Here is an 11,020-nt window from a genome sequence, read left to right on the forward strand (position 1 = left end):
AAAACTTTGGGGGTCAGGGGAGTGTTGTGAGTCATACTACTTATTAGAGGGAACTGGTGGCAACCCTTGGAAAAATGACAGCTATTAAAAGTATAAAATCCCACATGGATAGAGACACTAATAAGAAAAGTAAGAGTTCCCCCCTCTTCAAGCATATCCAACTCTGATAAAAGGGGGGTTCTAATGTAAAGAATTATTCTTCATTCCTATAATTAAACTCAATCTCCCCAACTATATTGTCAACTCCTTGAAGTCAGGAGTCATTTGTCTTTGATCTTATATCACACCTATGAAAAGTTAAATAAGAGAAGGGGGAAAGGAAGAAACATTCACTAAAAGACTACTTTGTGCTACAAACACTCTATAAATAAATATTATTTCAGTTGATTTTCACAACAATCCTGTGAAGTAGATACTATTATTATCTTCATTTTACAGCTGAGGAAAGGGAGACAGAGATCATACACACACTGTACCACTTAACTATTGACAATTCCAGACAGTAATAAAATAGAATTGTTAGGATTTAGAGTTGAAAGATGTCACAAGGTAGTACACATGTAATTATATATGAATTATATAAACAATAAGTCTCTTCATAGTTCAATGAAAAGTGAAAGTACTTTTAGATTGAAGTTGGTGAGACCAACAATCAAAAGAAATCTGAGTTGGGTCATGAAAAAGGAAGAATCTTTTTTTTTTTTTTTTTTTTAAGGACAAGAAACATCTTTTATTTAGTCATATTGGGAGAGAGAAGAGGAACAAAGAAGGCATAAGACTGATACCAGGGCTACATGGATAAACACGATAAAGGTACTCAATTTTTATTTTGCTTTCATTTTTCTCTGCCAAATGACCTTTGGATTGAAGGTAACATATGAAAAGGGATACTAAGGAGCTGACAAACCAAGGAATGGAGATAATCAGAGCATCTAGTAATCCATAGTCACTATAAGGCAACTGGCTCACATACAAGAAGTGACGTGTCTTTTGAATCACTCCTCAGTCACCTTTGATAGAATCTTTTGAAAGATTCTAAATGAAACTGATTCATTGGTGAAATTGAGATTGACCTAGAAAGGCCAAGGTCAGTGATTACTGATGATGATTATCATCATTAATGATTATCACATGACCCTCTTGTTTCTCTTACACCAACTTCCTTAGCTTATAGAAAACATTAAAAATTGAAATTGTGAATTTCAAGGTTCAAGGGAAAAGAAAAGCCTAGCATTCTTACATAATATGCAACTAAAAATTCCCAATTTGGACTCTGGAATTTTCTGCCCCCTCTTCTCTCTTGGAATACCCAGTTGCCTTCAAGAGTCAGTTCAAGTATCACCAATCACATAAGACCTTTCCTAATCACCCAAGGAATTAGTGTTCTCTCTTTCCCATTCCCACCCCGATTTGTGTTTACTTACTTGCTTTCTGGTAGAATGTAAGTTTCTTGAGGGCAAAGACCGTTTCATTTTTTTGTCTTTATGTACCCAAGGTCTACAGTCAGCTACATGTGCTTATTAAATTCTTGTTGAAATAGACTGAATTTAAGAGATAACTATAAAGATAATACTCATAAATTAATCTAAAAATTTTTCATAAGTGAAAAAAAAAGATGTCAGGATAGCATCACCCAGAGCACTGGTCCAAACTCCTGCTATGATGCTAACTTTTATCATCTGTAAAATAAGTTTATTAATAAATTTTATCATCTGTAAAATAAGAATGATGACATCTCATCTAGATGCTCTAGGGAGCTTCTGAGAAAAGTTGTTGATAGGTAGGAAAATACTTGAAGTACTTACAAGATATTAATAGTAAAACTTTTTCAGCCCTTGAGAGCTGCAGATCCAAGATGAAGCTTAAAATAAAAAGTTGCTCTTATGAGCTCAGTTTCCCTGATCTCTTTGGATTTCCCCAATTCTGATCTGGAGTGAGATCTTTCTTATCTTTGGCATTAGCAGCTGTTCCAGAAAGATCATTTGGCTCTGACTGTCCTATCTGTAAACATGCAGCTCCCTTAGTCACAAGATGCTGTAAAGAAGGCAAGCCTTTCCCTTTAATGAGCCAGTAGCATGTGGTTCTCCAGACCCAGCTTTCCATAGGAGTCCCTGGGCAACAAAGGCTGACACTGTCTCCCCAACCCCAGCTGTTTGTCCAAGACTTTTCTAGAGAACTGATAATTCGGTCTCAATGAAAGTTCTTCTTTGAAATTCTTTACAGAGAATGATTTTTCTTTTTGCACTGGAATGCCAACATAGTGCAGGCAGAAACCCATTATAGCAACCTTTAGAGGGCTCCATGACAAGGATCAAAGGCAGAAGCAGAAAATATCCAATTGTCCAATTCCCCTTATTCCACAGCTAGTCTGGGTGGAGATGAGGGAGAGTGACATAAAGTCCATTGTACTGGGAACTTGAATTTACTTTCATTCGGATTTTGTATGTTTGGTAAATAAGTACTCATTTCTTTCTAATTTATCAGCCAACAGCTGAGTATAGCAAATCTCTGATAATGTTGATTTTTCTGATTTTTGTTTCTCTCATTGCTATTTTTGGGAATATAGGCTTGCTCTCTCTTTTGGAAAAAAAAAATAGATCTGTTCATTGTTTATCAGTTTTCTTAGTCTTTCCAAAACAAAACAAACAAGTTCTTGGTTTTATTTTTATCAGTTTGTTTTCTTATTTTCAGTTACATAATAGTTATCATTGTTTACTGATTTTTTCCTTTTCCAAGTTTTTTTTATTCATTCATTTATTTGTTTATTTAAGTGCATATTCCCAGGGACAACTAGGTAGCACAGTGGATAGGGCATGAATCCTGGAGTCAGGAGGACCTGAATTCAAATCTAATGTCAGACATTTGACACTTACTAGTTGTATGAACCTGGGCAAGCCATTTTACCTTAATTTTCTTGTCAAAAAAACAAACAAAAACCCCTAAGTTTTCTTTCTCTTTCATGCTAATACAGGCCATCATTAAAGCTGTTTTAACAGCTAATCTTAAAATAGGGATGTTATTGTTGTTGAGTCCTCTGATTGTTTATGAATTTTTCTTGGCAGAGATACTGGAGTGATTTGCCATTTCCATCTCCAGCTCATTTTTCAGATGAGGAACTGAGGTAAATAGCGTAAAGTGACTTGCTCAGAGTCATATGATTAATAAATACCTGAGGCTTGGTTTAAATTCTGGAAGATGAGTCTTCCTGACTCCAGCCTGGTACTCTATCCACAATACTACCTAGTGCCTGGATTACAGGTAAGGAATTCCCCTAACAATTCCTGTAGAAAACCCTCCTGCAATTTATAGTTTTAGAGAGCTACCTAGAACAACGGTGTCTAAGGTGTCAAAGGAGCCCACAAAATTCCTTAGTTTAAAGAAAATTAAAATGTAATTGTAAATGTAAACATAAAATTGTAAAATGTAATTGGGAAGTAGTTAATGAATTGAATAAAAATACAATAAAATATAGATGGTTTTATATTTTAAAACTAAGCCAATATGCACTCACAAGTGATCCTTATATATGGTAGCCACCATTTTTATTTGACTTTAACATTACTGGCCTGAAGCCCTTAGGTGAAATGGCTTAACCCTGTGATATAAAAGGACTTAAACCCAAGTCCTCTAGACTTCAAGAACAGTTCTCTACCAATATGACATACTATGTTTTATTACTTAATCATACAAATATAAAATGTTGGTATTAGAAGTAATCACCTTGGAGATCTAGTTTATTTAATTTCTTCATTTTAAAGATAAGGAAAAGTAATATGATGAATTTGTTCCTGAGATAATCATATATACTTGGGCTCAATCTTCTGAAATACAAAGAATGAATCTTAAAAATATTTAATTGTAGCAAGGGTCATCAACTAACTTAATGGTTTTGTGCAGTTGTATCCAACTTTTCATGACCCTTTGGAGTCTTCTTGACAAAGATACAGGAGTGATTTGTCATTTCCTTCTCTAGTTCATTTTACAGATGAGACAACTGAGGAAAACAGGGTTAAGTGACTTACCCAAGGTCACACAGTTAGGTCTTATACCAGATTTGAACTCGGATCTTCCTTATTCCAAGTCCAATCTCTCCAAGTCTATCCACTGTGTCACTTGGTAGTCCCTAATGCTTATAATTATTAAATAATATTATTAACAAATAAGAAGCAGCATGAAATGGAGCCAGGAAGATCTGATTTTAAGTCTATATTTGTGTGGTCATGGTAAGTAACAACCTCTTGATGCTCTAAATATCATTCAATGATTACAAAAAAGTTGCTCACTTTAGCAATGCAGGTCCCATAATGTACTAGAGGTGTCAAACTCATGCCTAAGATACTCAAGCTGCTTTCAAAACTCCCCATCCATATTAAAACATGATTGGAAAATGTTTAACAAAATAAACAAAAATATAATATAATATATAATTTTATACTATTATATTAATATGACATATTTTAATATCATTATTTATATATGTAGTATTATATAGATAAATAGTATTTAATATACTATTTTTCTAAGTCAATATGTTGCCCACAGGGATCTGTTTCCATCTGGGATTAATACTAATGCTCTATATCCATGAACTAACAGGTCAAGAGCAAAGAAAATTATGGATTATTGATGTGTTATTAATCAAAAATTTAAATGATTGCATTGTGTTTGGTATGAGTTTTAGTTAAAATATTTTCTTATACATTTAGGTTTATGCTCAAAACAAATGCAGACAAAATTAGAAGGGAAACAATAAACTGGGAAAACATTTTTATAGTCAAAGGTTCTGATAAAGGCCTCATTTCCAAAATATATAGAGAATTGACTCTAATTTATAAGAAATCAAACCATTATCCAACTGATAAATGGTCAAAGGATATGAACAGATAATTCTCAGACAAAGAAATTGAAACTATTTATAGACATATGAAAATATGCTCCAAATCATTATTAATCAGAGAAATGCAAATTAAGACAACTCTGAGATACCACTACACACCTGTCAGATTGGCTAGAGTGACAGGGAAAGATAATGCGGAATGTTGGAGGGGATGTGGGAAAACAGGGACACTGATACATTGTTGGTGGAATTATGAACACATCCAGCCATTCTGGAGAGCAATTAGGAACTATGCTCAAAAAGTTATCAAACTGTTCATATGCTTTGATCCAGCAGTGTTTCTACTGGGCTCATACCCCAAAGAGATACTAACGAAGGGAAAGGGACCTGTATGTGCCAAAATGTTTGTGGCAGCCCTGTTTGTAGTGGCTAGAAGCTGGAAAATGAATGGATGCCCATCAATTGGAGAATGGGTGAGTAAATTGTGGGATATGAACATTATGGAATATTATTGTTCTGTAAGAAATGACCATCAGGATGAATACAGAGAGGACTGGTGAGACTTACATGGACTAATGCGAAGTGAAATGAGCAGAACCAGGAGATCATTATATACCTCAACAATGATACTGTTTGAGGATGTATTCTGATGGAAGTGGATCTCTTCGATAAAGAGAGCTAATTCAGTTTCAATTGATCAAAGATAGGCAGAAGCAGCTACACCCAAAGAAAGAACACTGGGAAATGAATATAAACTGTTTGCATTTTTGTTTTTCTTCCCGGGTTATTTATACCTTCTGAATCCAATTCTCTCTGTGCAACAAGAAAACTGTTCAGTTCTGCACACATATGTTGTATCTAGGATATACTGTAACCTATTTAACATGTAAAGGACTGCTTGCCATCTGGGGGAGGGGGTGGAAGGAGGGAGGGGAAAAATCGGAACAGAAGCAAGTGCAAGGGATAATGTTGTAAAAAAAATTACCCTGGCATGGATTCTGTCAATATAAAGTTATTAAAAAAAAAAACATTTAGGTTTATGCTTCCTAATTGTCTTTGTCATCCTAACATTTGAGAGATAGTTTTAAAGAACATATAGACTAGGAGCCAACTATTCAACTAAATTGGATGCTCCTTAAGGAAATAGATTATGCTTTATTCATCTTTGCATCCCCAAGAGTAACTGGCAAGGTGCCTTTGCACACAGTCATCACTTTAAAAAGGATTGTTGAATGGATGAATGAAAGCAGCCTCGAGCCATTGGTGAACTACTTATCTATTTCTACATGTATAAACACAATACAATTACAGCCTATGCCACACATGCACATTTCACAATCAGCTTTGTTCCTGGAGATGAGCTCTGAGTATTCTCAGAATCTTTGCAAGTTTAGACACTGCTATAGGAAGGGAGATTAACCTTGAAGCTGCTGAAAAGGAACTGGGGTGACGGGTCCACTTGGAAACCCAAGGTAAAACTCCTATGATAACCTGTCCTGCCTTCAAAGTAGCATTCCTATAGAACAAATATGGAGGGTGGGGAGCAGTGCCAAAGAAAAGACTTCCATTGCAATAACAGGAGAAATACATTTAGAGCTTCAAGACTGTTAAAAGTAACATAAAGGTTTGAAACTCTACAATAAATCAAATAGCTTTAGTTAAGGACATTCTCCACAGGTACACATAGGCACTCTGTCATACAGAAATAAATATTTTCTTTCCTTTCAGTTTCAAAACAGATACTTAAGTCCAAGAGATCCATGGTTCATTTCTTATTCTAATTTTCCTGTTAATAATTCCCTTTGGCAAATACCACAATAGTCAAACAAGTAATTTAAAGAATAAAAAATTGAGTTACTAGCCCATTTTCATTAAAAATCATAGATAGATAGATAGATGGATGGATGGATATTTAGCTTTTCAAAATGCCAATTGCATTTTGAGGATCATTTTGTTTGAAGCACCAATCCTTTCAGGGATCCTTACAAGTGCAAGGAATCTAAGAAAGGACAGCTTAAATGAAATGCAGCTCAGGGCTAGCACCAGCATCTCCCACTCTCTAAAAAATGGGCTTTTCCACTAGATCCCCTTTCTTGACCCTCCCCCCCACCCCCCACCCCCAATCTGGCTAGTGTCCCAAACAAATATGGGGAAATTCTTTTGCAATCTAATTTGCCCATTCATATTTATATTATCAATTGCTTACCAAATCTTTTATCAAAAGCCATATCTTTGTTGAATTCATAATATTGGTTCTATTAGAGGAAAAAAGCTGTGTCAACATTATGACCCTAGCTATTCAGAAATTGTTTCTCACCAGCCTGTTATTATTCTCTCTGTTCCTAGAAAAGGAAAATCAAGTTGTTCATTGTTGATTCTTTTTTCTTTCGGAAACAGAGGATATTATGAAGCCCTTTAAAAATACTTTGTTTTTATAAATATATATGATATATAAAAATAAAAAGGAGTGAGTTCACATCTTTCCCAGTGCTATGGTCCAAATGAAAAGGTGATATTTACTGGTGGTTATCCTATGATCTTGGGCCCCCATTTGGAGATACCTGTGGCCTTTGTAGCAGCAACAAACTGAGAGTTATAGAATTGGGGTTCAATTCCACTTCTGACATGGCCAATCACTTACTCTTTTGTGGTTCAGTTTCCGCAGCTGTTATATAAGAGGATTCACCTCTTAATTAGCTTCCAGCTCTAGAATTTCACAGTGGAATTGAGCCTTGTTTATCAATAGGTCTAGGATCTGTGATTCCCTGCATGGGAATTCCTTCCCATCTGCAATTTAGTAAATCAAATATTCCTAACCTGAGTTCTGTGAACTTGATTTTAAAATATTTTTATAATTAGTTGCAGCATTTAGCAGAATGTTTGACACATAGTAGGCACTGTTTTAATGTACATGGTTTTCCTTTGTAATGTGTATTTTATTTTATGCATTTTAAAACATTAGTCTGAGAGGGAGCTCATGAGTTTCTCCAGATTGCCAAAAGGATCTACAATACATACACACATTAAAAATCCCTGTTGTACAAAACTATACGATGACCAGTTCTGATGGATATGGCCCTCCTCAACAATGAGACGAACCAAATCAGTTCCAATAGAGCAGTAATGAATAAAACCAGCTACACCCTGCAAAAGAACTCTGGGAAATGAGTATGAACCACTACATAGAATTCCCAATTCCTCTATTTTTGTCCATCTGCATTTTTGATTTCCTTCGCAGGCTATTTGTACACTATTTCAAAGTCTGATTCTTTTTATACAGCAAAATAACTATGGACATATATACATATATTGTATTTAACTTATACTTTAACATATTTAACATGTATGGGTCTACCTGACATCTGGGGGAGAAGGTGGGGGGAAAGAGGGAAAAAGTTGAACAGAAGGTTTTGCAATTGTCAATGCTGTAAAATTACCCATGCATATATCTTGTAAATAAAAAGCTATATTAAAAAAAAAAAAAAATCCCTGTTGTAAGCTTAAAGCTAGGGGTCTCACACTTATCTCAGGTCATACAGTGAGGAATTGAATCCAAGTCTTCCTGGCTCCTGGCTCACTGGGCCTTTAGGTTTCTCTTTGTTTTGTCCTATAAAAGCTCCAAATCTCCCTACAAACCAGAATGTGTGCTCTCTCTGTGTTTTGCCTACAAAGGCACTTTTTTTTTTGTTTTGTTCAAAACAGGGCAGAGTAGCATTGTGCTGGTGGCAGTATCAGCAACAGCAGATAAGCTACTCTTTCAATGGGCTGACCACAGTGTTTAACATACAGACCGTGAAACAGGTTATTCTGTGCTAGCCTCCAACAGGAATGGGGCCTGGTTCATGGCCTTCCTGACCTTCCACATCCTTATCTCCCATAGACCTGAAAATCATTCAAAGTTTCAATGACAGTCATTGGCCCTGACCACAGCAGCACTTTATGGTCTTAGTGGGAGAAAAAGCTCAAAAACAGCACGGTGGTGAGGAACCCCAAGCCTTCTGGGTGTGTTTTTTTGGCTGGTCCCAGCCCAGATCCATAGCCAGTACTCCAGGGCTATCCCGCTTCAGCTGTTAGCATGTAATCCATCTGGCCTAGCATTCCACCAGTGAGCTGCTGCTTTTGCTGCTGGGCCCAGAATGTGTTTCTGATGGTCTCGTAAAAATAGGTTGGAAACCCTAGCCCTGATCTGGTTGGGTTCAAACCAGCTGAAAGTGTGATGAAGAGAGAAGACTTTCTGTGAGGATTTGATAGAGTTCTGCATCCAGAGGCCTAGAAGGGATGTATGTACTTAGATAGATGTTTTAGCATGAATGTCTCCCTGGGATAAAGGGGATCTGAGTTACCTAGGAGAACAAGGGAAGAGGAACTTTCACCAAAGGCAAATAGAATTGCTGGACATTGTAAAACGCAGGAAAAATTAGCCCATTTTGATATTGGCTCTGTGGCACTAGGCAAGTCAATTAAACTCTCAAAGTTCTGGGCTATTCTCTCAGACTTTCAGAGAAGTTGTTAATTTGCTTTGGTAGGGTAGTTTCTTCTTATGAGAGTTCCCTATACCAAAGACATCACAGGTCCTTATCTAATTCAAAAAGAAACAGTAGAAGGTAAAAGACTAAAGAAACTCTTTAATCATTTTCTAAATGTTGTTTAGATGTCCCTGGACTCCAATAAGCCAAACCAATAATAAATAGAGAGATAGAATGCTAAGACAGTGAGCCATTTCCTTGATATAGTGCCCAGGGTCTAAGTATCCTTTCCCAAATGAGAAAACTATATAAGTAACATTTGGGAAGGCTACTCACAATTTTAATTTAGTAGAGAGAGATTAAGGAAGCCAGGTTATTTGTAAAGAGGGTGCTGAAAGATGGATGGGGTAGGGAGAGGGGTGGAGAAAGATGCTTTCTAAATCATTGAGCCAGGACCAAAATTAAGGGGGCAGCTGCCCTTGTGGAAGCTGCCACAAAATTCCTGAGAGCAGCTGAGACAGCTGGGGAGAAGCCCTGGGGCCTTCAAATTGGGCTCAGTTAAACCCTTTAAGTGGGCAATGTTTGGCTCCAAGGAAAAAGTACAAACAAGCATTTAAGAAACAAGCTGAATTTACAGGCAGGATGGCAATATGGAAAGAGCATTGAATTTGGAATTAGAAAGCCTAAACTCTTCCACTAACTACCTGTGTGAGATTTAGAAGGTCACTTCCCCATTCTGCACTCATCTGAAAAATAAGGGAGTTGGACCAGTTGACATGTAATGGCTCTTCTACCTACCTCTAAATCTAGATTCCTATGTACATACACACACACACACACACACACACACACACACAGGCAAAGGAAAATAAATGTGTGTGTGTGTGGGTATTTTGATGGCCATTATTATATTCTTTGCTTCCCACCATTTACTTCAACCCTTTGGAATTCTTCCTTTCCTTCAAAGCTCGGCTCAAATACCACCTCTTCCAAAAGGTCTTTCTTGATCCCTACTCTCAACTCTTATTGCTGCTCTCTCAAAAAATTATCTTATTTATTTTACATATAATTATTTTTACATTTTTAAATATGTATACTTGTCTTCCCCTAGAACCAGGAAATGCAACTCTGAACGTGCTCCATGAGATAGTCCCTTCTGAATCTGAATGCTTATTGTCCTGAGACTTCATTTCTCCCCATAGATCCTGGAGGAAAATATTTCTTTTCCCAGCATTTATAAAAATAAATGCAAGCAAAGAGGCTGATGGTATCAGAAGGTCTAATAGCTGGAACTAAACACACAGTTTCTATGCTAGAATATAAAGGCAGTATAGTGTAGTGGGGGTGCATCATACTTGGAGTAAGAAAGATCTATTTTCAAAGTTTGCCTCAGATACTTACTATCTTTATGACTCGGGGCAAGTCACTTAAATTCTATCCTTCATTTTTCTATTCTATAAAATATCAGCCTCCATAGTCCATTCCCGCTTTAATTCTATGACTTATAATAACAATACCCCAGGCAAAGATCTGCACTTTCTTCTATTCTTGCCCCCTTTTCCTATCACCACTCATATCCTTTCAGTTGGATCATCATCACCATTCATTTTCTCAGTTCCTAATCTTGTTTAATAAACCAATGCAGGAAGAAGAAAGAAACTGTTAGGAAATTTCTGTCTCTGAAATATTTTCTTTATAAGACTATTCCTACACACTT

The sequence above is a fragment of the Antechinus flavipes genome, chromosome 1, assembly GCF_016432865.1.
Source record: "Antechinus flavipes isolate AdamAnt ecotype Samford, QLD, Australia chromosome 1, AdamAnt_v2, whole genome shotgun sequence".
NCBI lineage: Eukaryota > Metazoa > Chordata > Mammalia > Dasyuromorphia > Dasyuridae > Antechinus > Antechinus flavipes.